Source organism: Diceros bicornis, chromosome 15 (genome assembly GCF_020826845.1).
Source record: "Diceros bicornis minor isolate mBicDic1 chromosome 15, mDicBic1.mat.cur, whole genome shotgun sequence".
Classification (NCBI taxonomy): domain Eukaryota; kingdom Metazoa; phylum Chordata; class Mammalia; order Perissodactyla; family Rhinocerotidae; genus Diceros; species Diceros bicornis.
This window is the reverse complement of record NC_080754.1, coordinates 62,227,461-62,244,947: the sequence shown is the minus strand read 5'-3', so window position 1 is coordinate 62,244,947 and position 17,487 is coordinate 62,227,461. Positions and strand designations below refer to the sequence as shown.

Genomic DNA, 17,487 nt, shown 5'->3' with positions numbered 1-17,487 from the left:
CTCATCAATTTATGACAGTTAGTTTAATACAAACAGATGCATTTTTGTACAAAAACTGCTCCTCTATGGAGCTCTTACTCCCCCTTTATGTTGCTTTTGTCACTTATTCCTTCTCTATACATTGTGTATTCATTAACATAGATTTATAATGATTGTTTATGCATTAGGACTTTGTCATATACGAAAATGGAAAAAAATGGGAGTTCCAAAGCAGAAAGCCTTTACTACTGTTTTTGATATTTCCTATGTGGTTACCTTTACTGATGTTATTTTTTAAACATGACTTTGAGTAACTGTCTTGTGTCCCTTCATTTCAACCCAAAGGAAACCCTTTAGCACTTCTGGTAGCACAGGTCTATTAGTGAAAAACTCTTGAAGATTTTATCTGGAAATATCTTAATTTCTCCTTATTTTTGAAGGACGGTTTTCCCTCATAGAACTCCTGGTTGATAATGTTTCCTTTCAACACATTGTCACCCTGCTGTCTCCTGGACTACATGGTTTTTTTTTTTTAACTTTTTGTTTATTGCAGTGACAGTGGTTTATAACATTGTATAAATTTCAGGTGTACATCATTATATTTCTATTTCTGCATAGATTACATCATGTTCACCACCCAAATACTAGTTACAACCCATCACCACACACATGTGCCGAATTATCCCTTTCGCCCTCCTCCCTCCCCCCTTCCCCTCTGGTAACCATCAATCCAATCTCTGTCTCTATGAGTTGGACTAAATGGTTTCTGATGAGAAATTGGCTGATATAATCTTACTGTGGATGCCTTGCACATGATGAATTGCTTCCCTCTTACTTTTTTCAAAATTTTCTGTTTGTCTTGGCTCTTGACAGTTTGACTATAACGTGTCTCAGTGTGGATCTCTTTTGTTTATGCTACTTGCAGCTTGTTGAGATTCTTGGATGTGCAGATTCATGACTTTCAAACATGAGAAGCTTTCAGCCATTATTTGTTCAAATTGTCCTTCTGAAATTTTCCCTCTTTCCTCTTCTTCTGAGACTCCCATAATGTCTGTGTTGGTACACCTGATGGGCAGCCAGAGGTATGTTAGGCCATGCTCCTTTTTCTTCAGTCGTTTTCCTCTCTGCTAGTCAGATGGGATATTTAAAGTTGACCTACCTTCAAGTTTGCTGATTCTTTCTTCTGTCTGCTCAAATCTGCTGTTGAACCCTTTGGTGAAGTTTTCATTTCAGTTAATGTATTTTTCAGCTTCAGCATTTTTTTGGTTCCTTTTTTATAATTTCTATCTCTATGGGTATTCTCTATTTGATGAGAATACATTCTCCTGATTTGTTGTCCACGATTTCCTTTAGCTGTTTGAGAATATTGATGGCACTTCATATAAAAATTTTAAAGCTGAATGTTTGGACTTCACAAGCAACTGTTACCTTTATTTCTTTTATAAATGGACCATACTTTCTTACTTATTTGCGTAGTTTGTAGATATTTTGGAAATTGGACATTTTGAATATTATAATGTAGTAACTTTGGAAATCAGATTATCTCCCTTCCTTGGGATTTTCTTGCTACTTATTGTGGGTTGCAGTTTGTTTGTTTTCTAACTTCTTTTTGTAAACACTGTATGCTTTGTCATGTATGTCCATTGAAGTCTACATTCCATGAGCTTAGTGGTCAACTAGTGATTTGCACAGATTTCTTAAATGCCTGTGCCCCCCAATGTACACTTACTGACATGTTTTGATAAAATTGCTTTTCTTTTTTTTGTGAGGAGGACTAGCCCTGAGGTAACATCTGATGCCAATCCTCCCCTTTTTTCCTTGAGGAAGATTGGCCCTGGGCTAACATCCATGCCCATCTTCCTCTACTATTTTTTTATATGGGATGCCGCCACAGCATGGCTTAACAAGCGGTGCGTCGGTGCACGCCCAGGATCCGAACCAGTGAACTCCAGGCTGCTGAAGTGGAGCGCGTGCACTTAACCGCTTGCGCCACTGGGCCGGCCCCTAAAATTGCTTTTTAAATCAGTTAAGAAAACAAATATTCATTGATAGTGTCTTATAATTACATTTATTAGTGCCTTTGTCTTTTTATGTGCGTTCATATTATTATCTGAGCCCAGTCTCCTTCAGTCTGAATAACTTTTACTATTTCTTGTATGTGCTAGCAAAAAATTATCTCAGTTTTTATTTATCTGGAATGTCTTCATCTCACCTTTATTTTTAATAGATAGCTTTTCTAGTTATAGAATCCTTGGTCAATAGTTTTTTTCTTTGAGCATTGGACAAAAGATGATAAACAAGGAGCTGAAAAGCTTCCAAGAAGACACACAAATCAAGACCTAGGAAAGTGACTGAACTGAGCCACGATTTTGTAGTGATGGCAGGTGATGGTATATTGGACTGGGCTGGAGATAGCAGGGAGAATTCTAACAGAATGCAGTAGAAGCCTGGGGAGTAGGTGACCCTGACTGCAGCCAAATGGACAATTTATTTGTTAGACAATCAAAGATGGGACATGAGCGGTACACCAGGCTGAATCCAAACATGATTAAATCTGGTGCCTTGGGCTAGATCCATAGGTTGAGTGGGGAGAAAAGTCACTACTTTGACATCAGGTGGTATTTGATTAAGATAGTGCCACAGACATGGTAGTCATGATTAAGGTTAAGGTTAAAGTCACAGTTCATTATAACAGATGACAGGTGGATGGGTGTCACAAAAACTAATAAAATCTGGCAGTTGCTGAGGATTGGGTTCTCTAATTCTGAGTGTGAAATAAAACAGCCCTATGAGTAGAAACAGCAGAGGAGATTGGGGGATGGGTGTGGGAGAACATATAACCTGGGAGCCTGGATGTCCATGTAGAAATAAGTCACCCGGAGAAGGATAGTGCATATGCCAACCCTCAGTGCTGCTTGAAGGAAGGTGTCCTTTCTGTCCTCCCAAAATACACCTGCCCAACAGGTGGAGGTGTAGGGGTGCAAAGGAGCCTGCATCTGCTTCCACGCCAGGTGCCCTCACTCAGGCTGTGTCCTCTGGAGTAAAAGCCCTTCACCTACATAGGTCTGGGGGAGGGGCACTTTCCTCATTCCCACAAAAGTGGTGGATAGTGCAGATGTGGCCCTGAAATCCAGGGACATATGTGAAGGCCACCAGGAATCTTTTGTATCAGTGAAGATACATTGGATAATCTGACATGGAAATAAATATGAAAAAAAGTCCTTTTGAAGGTAGGATTATTGTTTGACTTCTGTTATGTAGACAAGGACTGAGACCACACAACCCACCAGGCCAAGATGACCTAGGAAAATGAGCTCACATGTGGAAAAGTTTGAAAGCCAGCTGTTCCTTGTCTGCTGTTTTCAAGGAATTAGTTTGGTTCAGTTTTCTCTTTGGTGGCTCTCCTTTCCATCAATCTCAAGGCCAGATCTCCTGATCCTACAGGTGACACGACAATCATGGGCCTGGAGAGAGATGAGCTGACAGCATCCCTTTCTTATGACTATGTCTTGGGTCCACAGTTCACGCCCAGGATAATTCCAAAGGCTCAGCTGGGTGAGTGTCTATGTCTCAGCTTCATGAACAGCGAGTGCTCAAGACCCTAGGCGGGTGGTGGGGCGAGGTAGGATTTTCTCAGTGATGTGTTAGGATAATTCTCTTCTCATAATTTTGGTTTTATATCTCACTGAATCATAACTAATCAGTAAGTATTTCCAGATGAAACATAAATTTCATTAATATTAAGATCACAATAATTTATAATTTGTAGAAGGAAGTTTGTAATTTTATGATGTTATTTTGAATTGCAATTTTATTTGAATATTTATCATTTTAATAAATTAGTTCAGAAACAAATTATTTTATGCATTTATGGAAAATTTAACCTTTTAAGACACAGCGAGTCTGAGGTAATCCAGGATGATTTAGTCTTACTTCCTTTTTTTAAACTTGGACGACACTTTAGCATATTTCTAAAACTTTGGCTGTTTACAATAATGTGATTAAACACGAGATTTTCTACGTTACACAATAGTGAGAGTTTAGCAGATGACGATAAAGAATAGTATGTTTATTCCATTATAGTAATTGTTAACAGAGGGATTCCTTTTGTTGTTGTTGTTACCTCAAAACTATCTGGAAACGTCACTTTCTGTTGCATGTCTAATCTCTGTACGGTTAATGACTAACTTACAGAAATGGAAGCATGGTAGCACTCAGCATGATATCAAATATTTTCTTAAAATAAGTTGTTTAATATTTTGTGTTATTTAAATGGACTACAACTTATAAAATGCTCTGTAGATTAGCTTGAGTGAGATTGCTTAGTGATGAGAGAATCATAATTTGTAAACTTGAATGACATAGCATTCACTTATAATTATAAAAATTTCTAAATATAATTTATAAATATAAAAAAAACTTATAAAAAACTATCCTCAAAATTTACTCTCTCTGCTGTTTCCTCTGAAAGTTTTAAATTGTAATTAGCTCAATAAGACATATATTCACAAAAATGATAAGTAAATTTCAATTTAGTCATTTAAATTAACAAGTTAACATTGTCTGCATCGAGTCTTCTAGTGTCTGTGTGTCTTTAAAATGGAAGACAGTGAGGATGGAACCAAGATGCTGTTGAAAACAGAAAGGAACAAAATGATGATGACAGGGATTGTCTGTGGCTCTCAACTGCATCAAAACCTCAAGAAACTTGATCAGTAGAAAACTTGTATGTTCCTGAACACTGGAGAATTTTAAGTTTTTCTTAAAATAACTCATGTTAAGCCCCTGCATCTCATGTAAAGGAGGGAAGATGTCAGAGACAATGGGCCTTGACTAACCTGAAGAGAGTTCTTGGAGCACAGAAAACATGCTCTCCATTTCCTTCCTGAAACAACATTTGAAACAACAAGTTGTGATCTCCTCATGACTGTGATGCACAGGGTCACAGTGGTAAAAGATCTTGCAATCCTTTATGAGAAAAAGTGTCACATTTTTGCTCAGATCGGTTTGGTTTCCATGGTCAGAAAAACACACTGCAGACAGGATTTTAAAGTTTCCAGAAATAGATAACACAGGATTTGTGTTTGAGCCCGTCCAGTGTTTTCCTGACTCCTACTTCTGCAGCAACATGTCCCCTGCCCATGTTTTCCCCGTTTAAGCCAAGAATTAAATGTCCTGGGATTATGAATACCCTCAGTAGCAAGCACTTTGCTTCCAGCTGCACCCTACATGAAGTTCAATTGCCAAAGAACAGTGGGTGCATTTCAGGTTTTCAATGGTATCTGGAACTTACCATCATGATTCTGTTTACATTTGTACATTTCACAAAGGCTTTTCATGGCACTGATCTAGCTGGGAAAGGTAATTTCCTTTCTGATATTGCCAGGTGTGTTTCTAAAGTTGCGAACTATTGCCTCTGACCCAACCAACCCCTGGTTCCCCAACCAGGTCACCTGTAATTCTCACAAGAGCTGTATGCTGTCATTGACCAGTCATGGGTTTTACAATGCTTTTCATAGAATATGGTAAAACCTATAAGGAAAATAACACTTTTTATTCATACAATAATAAAAAACCCACAGGATATTATTTTGTGATCTAGATTTCACTTAACTATATGCTAGGCAAAGAACTACATTAAAAAGATATCCATCATAAAATAACACAACACTAAACATTAGATATTATTATATAGATGAAGAAATAGGCTTCATCCAACTTTTTTTCTCAAAAATAGTATATTGTCTAATGCAAAATAGCACTTGGGTTTTGTTAATGGCTTCTTCCTTTGATTACAGTCCTTCTCTTCTTCAGGCATCTGGTCTAAGCTCTTAGACTTCATGACCAGTCTTCTATTCCCTGTGCCTTTAATGGTGTTATTTCCCCCACCATTGTCCATGATTAGGCTTATACTTTGGGGCCAATAATAGTGCGAATAGCCAAAAGTGAAGGCAGTCTGATGAGAGTGAACTTGAGCTGCATTTTCTGTCTTCTGAGAGTGCTCAGGGGCTTCACTCTCAGCCCCAGGACAAGCTGGTCATCACTTCTCACAGTGAACGCTGAGATGTGCAATCAAACTGCTAAGTTTCTAAGGTATCGGTTAGGACCCAAGTCTCCTTTACACTCAGACCAAACTACATGGCCTCTATGAATTTTTCTTCTATTCCACTTCTCCAAGGTCTGCACCACGTTTTCAGATCCCATGAATATTTCATGTTGAGGTTGCCAGATTCACCAAATGAAAATACAGCGCACACAGTTAAGTTTAAAATTTGGAAAGACAACAAATAACATTTTAGTATAACTGTGTAATGTTTGCCTGTAATATTTGTATGCACTACCTGGGGGTATTAAAGATATTAATTATTTGTAGTATATTACTATGTATAGTAACTATTTGCCTGAAATTCATATTTAACTGACTGTACTTGATCTGTTAACCCCAGTCCTTGAGAATCATAGTCCTCTCACATCAGGCTCAGCACCAGGGCCCTCAAGAGCCTCATGGAGAAGGATGCCCATGGTGATCCAGCAGATACACTCCTTCTCAGTGCGGCAATTTCAGAGTGCAGGCATGAATTAGAAGCAGTGAGACAGACATTCCATGGGGTGAGAGAAGAAAACATTAAAATTATCCATGTTACTTTACCCAATATTTTCCCTATATGTTTAGGTAATGGCTTAAACTGTATGTAGAATATTAATAAAATGTTTCAGACACAGTTATTAAATAATTCCCCATATATTGTTGGTGATTCCCAAATATTTGATTACTTGTCCTGGGATTAACGTGATCCTTAGATGTGGAGACCATTGTGCCTCCGAGTCAGTATTACCCTGGTGCTTCTCCTGAGTGTGACGCGGCAGCAGAACCAAAGTGTGTGTGGGCGCAGACGTTTGCCTGTGAGAACCGCTGGTTGTTTGGTTATGGCAATGACGCAAATATGTCCCTTTACTAGATTAAGCTTTGGGAGAAAGAGTAAAAAGCATTTACTCAACTATGAAATGTCTCCTTTATAAATTCGTTTCTATCAGGTGGTTTTAGATCAATGTTCTGCCTCAGCTGTGATTTTCTGAGTTTGAGCCAATAATACTATTAAATTAACTGCATTGTTTTTCACATTTATATTTATGGGCCACTGTGTTTACAAATGATCTTAAAAACATAACTGAATACTCTTTCATCTCAGAAGAGGAAGAGAGGAATTGTGGGGATTTCCTTTGCACAGCATGATACAGCTGAATTTTTCTAAGCCCTGGATTGAATTAATTTGATCAAATTATGATGCCTGCATCCAGGGCAAATAACATGAGAAAGTAATTTCAAAACCATTCAGTGATATTTCACAAAGGATTCTGTTACAGATATTTCGTGATTAAGACATAAGCGGAGGCATCTTTAGTAATGGAGACCTAAGTATCTTTACGAGGCCTGGCAGGGTATCCCAGTTTTAAGTGAAGTCTCAAGACGTGAAGTGCCATGTGAACACTGTGATGCAACCTCCTGAATGTCATAAAGTCCAGAAACATTTTTTTGTTTGTTCTCTTGAAAATTGAGATCAGGATTTTAGCAATCCTCTGCTGAGATGAAGAGAGTTTCCATAAGGGGTCTCTGTATGGAAACTCTACTGGGAGAGAGCTAGGATCATTTCGAGGAGATACACTTCTTATAAAGATGTCCGCATCTCAATCCCACACTGTGGGAATACAGTCTTAGGTAATATGACACAAAGGAGTTCAGGTGCCGATGCAGTGAAGGTCGATAATCAGCTGACTTTAGGACAGGGCGGGAACCATCCCATGTAATCACAGACTACTCAAATGTGGAAGAAGGACCAAAAAGAAAAAGCATCAGAGTGATGTGATGTGGGATAGGCTCAAAGGAATATTTTTTTTCCAAAGTTTTTTGGTAATTTTTTCCCCATTAGCATAAAATGTTCATTTGTACAAACACTCATGATTTGTTTTTTAATAAAAATTGTGTATATTTAAGGTTTACAGCATGATGTTTTGACATACATACGCATAGTGAAATGACTACTACAATCAAGCTAATTAACATATATTAACATTTCTCCTTACATTGTTACCACTTTTTTTGTATGGTGAGAACACCTGAAATCTACACTCTTAGCAAATTTCCAGTGTATAACACAGTATTATTTTAGACTTATTTATCATACATAACTGCAACCTTGTTCCCCTTAACCAACATCTCCCCATTTTCCACGCCTCCCCCCACAGCCCCCCAGGTAACCACCACTCTACTCTCTGCTCTCATGTATTCAACTTTTTTAGATTCCACATAGAAGTGGGATCATGCAGTATTTGTCTTCTGTGTCTGGCTTATTTCACTTAACATAATATCCTCCAGGTTTATGCATGTCGTTGGAAATCGCAGGATTTTCTTTTTAAAGGTTGAATAATATTCCAATGTATATAGACACACTACAATGTCTTTATCCATTCATCTGTGAACAGATGTTTAGGTTGTTTCCATATCTTAGGTATTGTGAATAATATTGCCATGAATTTGGAAGCACAGATGTCTCTTCGAGCTACTGATTTCATTTTATACGAACATCACTGTTTAGAAAGCATTTGTTTACTTTCTGCATTCTTTCATTTAATATTCACACTCAGAACGGTGAGTCCCAATACCCTAGTAGTATAGATAATGTGCACCCTATACATATATGATTGTGGATGTGTTGGTATGTGATATATGTTAATTATTTGGTGTATAAACTAATATTGAGACTGTATTTTTAAGAATTTAAATGAGATAGGGTCAATCAAGAATAAATTGGTGAAATTAAAATGATGGGGGGAGTGATTATTTTGATTATGGAATGAATAACACGGAAGAGGGGAGATCTTTTGTTTATTTTTTCAGACTATAAAACATGTTTCTTCTTTTCCATTAAGATCATCACTTTCCATTTATGTTACCATTAAGAAATGCCATTTTCTCCCAAGCGGCCATCGGACTCACTGCCAACATATTCCTCCTTCTCTTCCACATCTTCACAGCCCTTCTGGATCACAGGCCGAATGAGCTCACTGAACTGACCATCTGTCACTTGACCCTCATCGACACAGTGATGCTCCTCACCAGGGTGTTCTTGAAGGCAACACGTTTCCGCGTCTTCCCTCTGGGAGTCACTGAAATGAGTGACACAATGATGGCGCAGTGTCGAAGGAGATACAGTCTCCACATTCTGTCACCACACTGAGGTGCAGCACCTCGTGCAACATGAACAGGAAACTGACACAACATGTGAGTTACTTCACTAAAACTGAATCCAAGGCCATTCCTCACAAGAGACAGGACTGCGTTTAGAGAGCAGGAGCCAGCCATCCGCGCCACGTCACAGGCCGGATCAGTGTCCTTAGGCTCTTACCCTGGAAACTGAGCACGAAGAGTCCCACGGACCAGCAGCAATTCCGACCAGAAGCGCAAGCACAGGACCCCTCACCCCTGTGCCGCCATCACAGTCTTGACTGGCCGTCAGTGGCTCTGCACCGTCCCACCTGCACTGGAGGACAGGACCGACCTGTCCTTCCCGGAGCCTGAAATGCCACAGGCCGAGGGCCCCTCACAGCTCCCTCGGACCGAGGCACTGCTCACTCAGCGCAGGCTGAGGTGCCTGGACCAGACCGCCAGGCTCCCTGACTGTCCGGATCTTACCTTCTAATGGAGGAAGGAGGCATGCTTCTAAATACACTCACTTCTAACGTTCAACTTCCTAATTTCTATTAAGATTTGTTTTTGGAGACAGAGGGCCCACTTGCTAGCTGTAGGACACGTAACTTAACTTCTCTAAGCCTCAGTCTCCTCACCCATGAAATGGGCAAAGCTGCCGGCTCTGCCCGGTGGAGTGGGAAGACGGGACAGGGGCCAGGCTCCAGCAACGTGCGCAGCACCCGACCCTGGTTACATCAGAAAATTGGAAACCTGCTTTAGTGAACACACTGGACAGAAGGTCCACATTAAACCCACCGCCCGGTAGTGAGCAGCCCTCTCATCCACTCACGCTCACACTCACACACTGGATTTGCATTATGCACAAGCTCTACAAACTGAAGTTCCTACAGTACAGGGATATGCAAGTGACTATTAATTCAGTTTCTGCTCCTCTGATTACCAAGTGCCAGACACGATGTGAAGCACTGGAGATGCAGGCATAAGATACTGGCTCTGTCCTCAAGGAATGGACAGTGCGGCTATTTAAGTGCTGGCACCAGCCAGTTCCTTGAACTGAGAGTGTGTTTTGACACAGCGCTCGTGGCCCCGTGAAGAAGACAACCAGCCCGTGGTCTGACTGCCACCTTCCAGACCTCCACATGCCGGCAGCCCTGGGCCCCCCTCCCTGGTCCTTCTCTTTCCTCCCACACTCAGACCCTCATCCAAAGTGGCCTCCCGCACACTCCTACCTCTAGTCCAGGCCTACTCACTGAGCTCCAGGCCCGGAGACCCAAAGGCTCCCTGGACATCACAACACAGGTGTCTAACAGGCACCTCACAGTCAGCGCCTACAAAACCAAACTCCATCAGCTCCCACTAAGCAGGATCTCCCCAAGTCTTCCCCACCTGAGTTTCTGAGCTCAGACCCTAAACCTCCCTCCAGCTTCAACTCCTCCCTCTGCAACCCCGCCCTCACACTTCCAACCTGTACACAGTCCTAAGGTCCGGACCTTCAAACACACCCGGAATTCACCCTCCCCACCCTGACCTGAGCCTCAAGGCCTCTTGCCTGGCTTATTGCAACAGCCTCCTAATTGGTCTCCTTGCTTCTGCCATGCTCTGTGGTATGTTCTCAAGAGCAGCCAGAGCGAGTCTGCTAAACATACGTTCAGTCACGTTACTCCTGCTCTCAAAACCTTCCAAAGGGTCACCATCTCATTGAGAATAGATACCCACTCCGCACTATGACCCAACGAGGCCCCAGGACTGGGCCCAACTCACCCCTCTGTCTTCAGCTCCTGGTTCCCTCACCCCACCTGCTGTACCCTGGTCACACTGGCCTATTGCTGCTCCCAGAGCACGCCACTCGCCCTTCCTCCTGCACTGCTTTCGTGTCTTACATAAAACGCTCCTCCGCAGTGAGACCTTTCCTGGCCATCCTGGCCACAACTCCAGCCTCCTCTTGCTCGGCCCACATCACTCTCCCACATCCCACTCTTCCACACGGTGTCATGTCATGTCAGCCGGGGCACAGCTGTTGTCTCTTCACTTCTCTAGCCCCAGGGTCTAGAACAATGCCTGAGGCAAACTTTGCACTCCAAAATACATGCAGTTCCTTGAACAGATGAGTATGAAAACAACCAGGAACTGCCTAACACTTGGTCAAGGAAGGCTGAATCTGTAAGGACTCCAGGGATCAGTGGAGGCTGGTCCATTAATCGTCCCTAAAAGGACATATGTACAGCATCACATCAGAAAAGAAATTCCCCAGCACACCCTACAGATATCATATGTATTCTTATCAGCATCAACAGAGGTCTTCCACCTTTTCTACTTTGAAGCAGCCTTCCGTGTCCCATAGGGAATCATCCTAAGTTGAACATGAGATTTTCACACTGAAGGTAGTATGACCAACATTAAACTGTGCTTTTCACCGTAACCAAGTCTCTCCGAAGAATGGTCATAGGTATGCAAGCAGTAAGAACTTCAAAGAAAGTGGATAAGTAAATAATTGTGTTCCTTCTGCCACCCCATGCCCCTGCGAACAGTACAACAGCGCCTGATACTTTCTTGTTTTAAAACAAACTTCACAGAAAATCCATCTGGTTAACACGCTCCTTTGGGAGTCAGGGCTACTGTTTCCTCCAGCCACCTAACACATTTAAGTGAAGAGATGCCACAGACCGTTGAAATCTTGGGCGAACATGCCTACGTTACAGTTTACAAACTGGGATTTCAGTCAATTGATGTTGCAGCTGCCAGGAAGAGAAAACCGAAGGAAGAACAAAGCCACCCAGGATGACAGGTGGAATTAAATCAGGGGAAAGTCTTCCTTGACGGAGGGGGGGTTCTTGAAGGAAATCACTCCCTACAAGGAATGAAATGAACCAAAACTGTTGTGGGATGAAAAAGAGAGCGCGTGTAACAACGCTTTCAAGGCTACTGGACCAAGAGCCACAACATCTTGCATCAAAAATTCCGGAACTGTCCCCTCTGGAGGAGCAGCATAAGAGGATGGGCCAACACCCCACCCCCGCCCCCCGAAAAGCGCCTGGATGATCTGTTGGTCAGTGAATGAAACAACACAACTGCGTGTGCTGTGAGTGTTGGAGCGTCTCCCCTCAGCCCCCAACAGAACCAAGAGAGCTTGCCCGTCTTCCCTCCCGGCGGGGGAGGCAGAAGCCCTTTCAAGACGCGCTCCGCCCGAGCGCGTCCCGCCGCCGCGCTGTCCCTTCTCGTCGCCGCGGCCTGGGCCTGGCGGGGGTCGCCGGGCGCTGCGGGCGGCCTGGAAAAGCGCCGGGACCCGCCGATCCCGACCGTGAGCCCCGCGCCGGCCTCGCCCCGCCCGAGGGCCCCGCCCCGGCCGCCGCCCTGCGCCCAAGCCCCCGGGACGTCCCGGGCCGCGGCGCCGGGCGAGCGCCCCCCGCGGCCGCCCCTCCCGGCTCCCTCCGCGCCCCGTCTTCCCGCGCCGACGCGGCTGGGCGCCGCCATCTTGCCGGACGGCGGCCCCCACGTCCCGCCGCCCAGTCGCCGCCGCCGCACCCCTGGGGGGTCCCGCTAGGGGCCCAAACCCCGAGGTGGTGACGGGCTGCGGGCCGCGAACTGAGCAGACCGGCAGGGCAGGGGGACAAGCCGCCCCTCCCTCCGCCGGGCGCCGGGCTGCCCGCCGGCCACGGCCCCGCCCGCTGGGCCCCGCGGGGAAACTGACGCCGCGCGGCCGGCCCGAGGCGGCCTCACTTGGGGCGCCGGGCCTCGGGGCCGGTCCCGCGAATGAGCCAGCGCCCGGGCGCTGTGTGACCTTGGCCCTGGCTGGCGTCTCTGGCCCGGGCTCCTCGCGTCGCCGTGGCCACCGGCGGTCACTCCCGCGCGCACCCTGAGCCCACCTGGAGGCCGCCCGGCTTCCACCTTAGGGCCTCCACCACCCTCTCACCACCACCCCGCGGCCACCTTAAGCTCCCCTCACTCAAGTTGGTGCTGACAATTTCCAGAAACAGTGTGTTCCGGAAACGCTCCTCTTTTGGTCAGCTGTCCTCCTGCGTTTGCTCTGACTTCTCCGCTCCTTTGATCCTGGGAGCCCGCCTTGATCTCTGCCATCAGGACTGTGGCTGAGCAAATGCAACTTGTACCTGGGTTACCACGGGCTCCCAGATGCTCTGTGACTAGAAGGATCTGGCGGTTCCGGGGAAAGGTAGCTCTGCCCATAGAGGTGAGGCCTGGAGCGGATCCTGACAGCATCCTGCGGGGAGCAGGGCACGGCCCACGCCTCCTGGAGAGGCTGACCCTGCGGACTCGCGGGAGGGGCGCCTTTCCCACTTCCTCCTGGGCCCCCGAGGAAGTTGGCCCCGGACAGGGCAAGGGGTTTGGCTTCCCTCTGGCCTGGCGCCTTCCTGAGGGCTTCTGGAATTCAGCTATTTCAGCGAGTCCCTTTCTGTGGACTTCTACACTGAAGGTGCCAGGACAGTGAACTGAAGGGACTTGACGTGAAAGACCCCCTCGCAGATACTTCTGTTTGATGTTGCAGGGTGTTAAGTTTTAAAGACCTGAATGACGCTTGTCATTTATAGTCTTATTGGAAGTTTACAGTGGTTTGTTCTGAGTCTCATGTTGTTCCCGTCTATCAAAAGAACTGGTAATATTGGAGTATTTCCAGAGGTCAGCCACTGAGCTTTCTGGACAGTTTCTTTTAGAGCTTGTGTCCCCAAAATTTGGTTACTGTGTCTGAAAATGAGGCAGGCTGCTCTTGGCGTTCATAATGGTCTAACGTGGTAGGGGGCCAAGGAGGTGGGAATTGGGGGGGAGGTGTTTGGGAGATGGGCTCAGAAAGCATGGAGAAAGTTTAGAAGGTCATGTTACTTAGAAGTTCCTGAGGAGCTAGTATCCACCCAGGTCCTGGTCCACAGCGGCCTCAGGTGGGTTAGATGACCGCAGATGGAGCAGAGAGCCCTGTGGAGTGACCACCCCCACCCCCATGTGCTCAGTTCCATCTCAATAGAAATCTTACCTTAATGAGAAGAAAGGAATATTCAGTATGTTGCTCAGTATCTTCCAGGGGCTGGTTGTGTCTTAAAGGGAGCTGTTTTACCCCTGATAGTGGAAGTACAGTAGGAACACAGACCTACAGCTTTTGAGTCTGACCCCCTCTTAGAGCTGGTTGCCCATCCTCAGCTGCTTGAGCCACAGCAGGCGCCAGACGCCATGCTGAGTGTCTGGGAAGCTCTGCTGGCTGACACCTGGCCTGGCTTCTAAATAGGGGGACCAACCATCCCGTTTTTAGCACCAAAATCCTGCATCCCCAGCACAGCAGGACGGTTGGTCAGCTGTGAGCTTCTAGGAGCTGTTTCTGGGGCTTCCTGAAGCCTGTCCTGTGGTCTTGATGCCATCCTGTGCCATGTGTCTGAGCATCTGTATGCCTTGAGCACATGTAGGAGGAGTTCCTCACCTTCCTTATCTGCCCTGCAGACTGTAAGCTCCTTAAGGGTAGGCAGTGGGTCCTGCATCTTTCCATTCCAGTAATAACTTGCAAGTAGAAGGTGTTCCTTCAATCTTTACTCGGGTTTTAAATGTGGAAGTCAATACAGGTCTGGGTATTTGCAAAAACACTTGTTTTGCTTTTATAGTAGATCATTTTAGGGAAAGTTGTTTAATTATGTCTTTCTAATTACTGTGTTATTTGTCCTGCAGGTTCCCCCCGAAGACCTCAAAACGTCTCATCCAGTGGTTAAAAGCTGTTCAGAGGGGTAACTGGACCCCCACCAGGTATTCTTTCCTCTGTAGTGAACATTTTGCCAAAGACAGCTTCTCCAAAAGGCTGGAGGATCAGCACTGCCTGCTCAAGTCCATGGCCGTGCCCTCCATCTTTTACCTGATGCCACACCAGGAGAAAGGACACCAGAAAGGCCTTGGGGGGCCTTGGGGGGCCTGAGGGGACATTCGAGTGAAGCAGAAGAGAAGGGAGCTGCAGGTTCATCGTCGTCCTCAGGTGAAAACCTGATGGACAAGCCAGAGTGCTACAAGTTGAAGCGAGCCGCTCTGCAGGGTGAAACTGCACCGAGGGCCACCCAGGAGGCGCCGGTCAGGAGAGGGCACAGCACTCTCTGGAAGGAACTCAGGAGATGGTGTGGCCATCACAGCCTCAGGCAGCCAGGGAGAAGCAAACACCTCTACTGTGGATCTTGGCGATGAGCTCACCACCTCCCCCTATGGGGCCAGCTAGATAAGAGTGGGGTTTCCTCAGATGACTTTCTCTCCCACCCCCAGGATCTGGGGCATGCAAATTTATCGGCTTGCTTCCTTCCTAATAGAATTTTCTTCTCCAAACACAATCCGGAGAGGTGCATCCCCAAGAGCCTGTCGAACGAAAGAGGTTGGAGAGATACGTGGAGCCTGGTTGCAGGGGGACCAGCCTGGGGCCAGACAAGGGCTTGGCCCAGAGCCCCCAGACTTTATCACTCAGAGTGATGCCGCAGAAGCCCCCCAGAGCCCCTCTGTCCCTCTGACACGTCAGCCCGACGCCAGCTGTGGAATCTGCAGAGTGAGCCCAGTGATGCAGCCCCATGTCCATCACCACGGTCATCCTGTCAGCGTCGGGGACCTGCAGACTCCTGACTCGCAGCACTCCTACTGCTTCTGCTCTGGGCAGAACAAGAGCCAGGGGTGCTGCCTGCAGGGGCAGGTGGCAAAGAATGGAGAGCCGAAGACCTTGCGGCAGAGGGTCAGTGCTCAGACAGCAGGCGTCCAAGCTACAGGAGAAGCTGGACGAGCTGAAGACAGTGAGCTTCCCCTCCCTGAGCAGCCTGCTGCCCCCCTGCCAGGGTCAGTACCAGAGCCTGGTGGCTCGCCCCGCCCGGTCGCTATGAGGGGTTTCTTGCTGTGTGGCTGAGGGCCCCTGAGCACTTCTGTGTGTCACATCCTCCCTGCTCTCTTGGGAGAAGGCTCTGATAGTAGCCGTGCCTTGTAGACAGGGATCCCAGGCTGGAGAGCTTACCTCCCTCGGTCCAGGGCACTCGAGAGGCATCTGTAGCTGTCGGGGTCTAGCTGGTGGGAAAGGAGGCATTTCAGGTCAGCTGGGAAAGCCAGAACTACCCAGTGAGCGGTGCCTGGACAGTTGGTTTTCCACTTGATCGGGGGAAAGTCAGCTCTATTGCATACCGCGCACAACATAAACTCCAAATGAGTTAGGATCTAAATGTGAAATAAAATAGACACAGTAAACTATTAGAAAAGTTACAGGAGAGTCTTAAAGTCATGGGGAGGTTCTTTCCATTCGTGTTTTAATGAACATCCTCAAAGTTAAGTCATTTTGAACATTAATAATAATTTCTTTCAAATTTTAAACGTCTGTTCAAGTAGAATACATTCTCTTTTGTAAAAATTAAAACACTGCAGAAATATGTTTCCCCATTACAGAAGTGGGGAAAATCCCCCCACTTTTATTCCAACTTTTATTCCTTGTTGCTAGTAAAATTTGGCGTGTTCTCTCTTAGATCATTTTCTGTGCTCTTACATATTTTTTTATGGCTATGTTTCTGCTTTTCTTCATATTTTACTGTTTAGTGCTTGCAAAAATTGGTTTCTAGATCTTCTTTACATATTGAGGATAGTATCTTTTGCCTGTTATCTATACATGGAAAACATTTCCCTACCACGTTGTTCATTGGATCTGGGTCAATGTTTGTCTTGTAGGACGTTAAGTAACACTTCAGGTGGAAAAGGCTCTTGTGTGACAGGCTGCTCAGGACCTTCTGGGCCTCCAGGTCAACAACCATTAGCACAGCCCAAAATAGAAACAAAAACCAAAACCCATCCTGTGTGTTTCCAAATGCACCCTGAGGGAAGAACAGCTCCAGGTGAGGACCACTGATGTCCTGGTCAATTGTCCACTATATTCCCCCATCGTGTTACAGCTTTTTTGCGGTTTCTCATACCTGACGTTACTTCTGGGTACCTTCCTCTGTTCCTATTGGTCAGACTTCCCAACGTTTGTCACTATTACAGGTCCTTCCCGACAGCCAGCCCTTTACTCCATTGATCAGGTCTTCACTGTTGTTTCTACCTCATGAATCCTCACTTCTTTCTGCTTTTTTCTCCTGGAGGGAAGTGCTTAGCTTCTTCGTGTGCAGTTTCTATTTCCTGATCCCTGCAGTCAAGGCTGTGTCCCTTCTCCTGTCCCTTTCGCCTCACACCATGGATGTGCCGTGTGCTGCCCTCATTTCTGTTCATTTCTAAATAGTTTGTAATTTCAGTCGACTCCCTCTTTCACCTGAGTTATTTAGAAGAGTGTGGAGAGATTTTCAAGTTTGATAGATTGGGGGAGGGGAGCT

The 17,487-nt window shown here is 45.7% G+C and overlaps 1 pseudogene; it reads left to right on the top strand.

Annotated features, from left to right (window-relative positions):
* The first annotated feature begins 3,437 nt into the window (after positions 1-3,437).
* On the top strand, positions 3,438-16,023 carry LOC131414630 (peroxynitrite isomerase THAP4-like; annotated as a pseudogene).
* Positions 16,024-17,487: the final 1,464 nt, after the last annotated feature.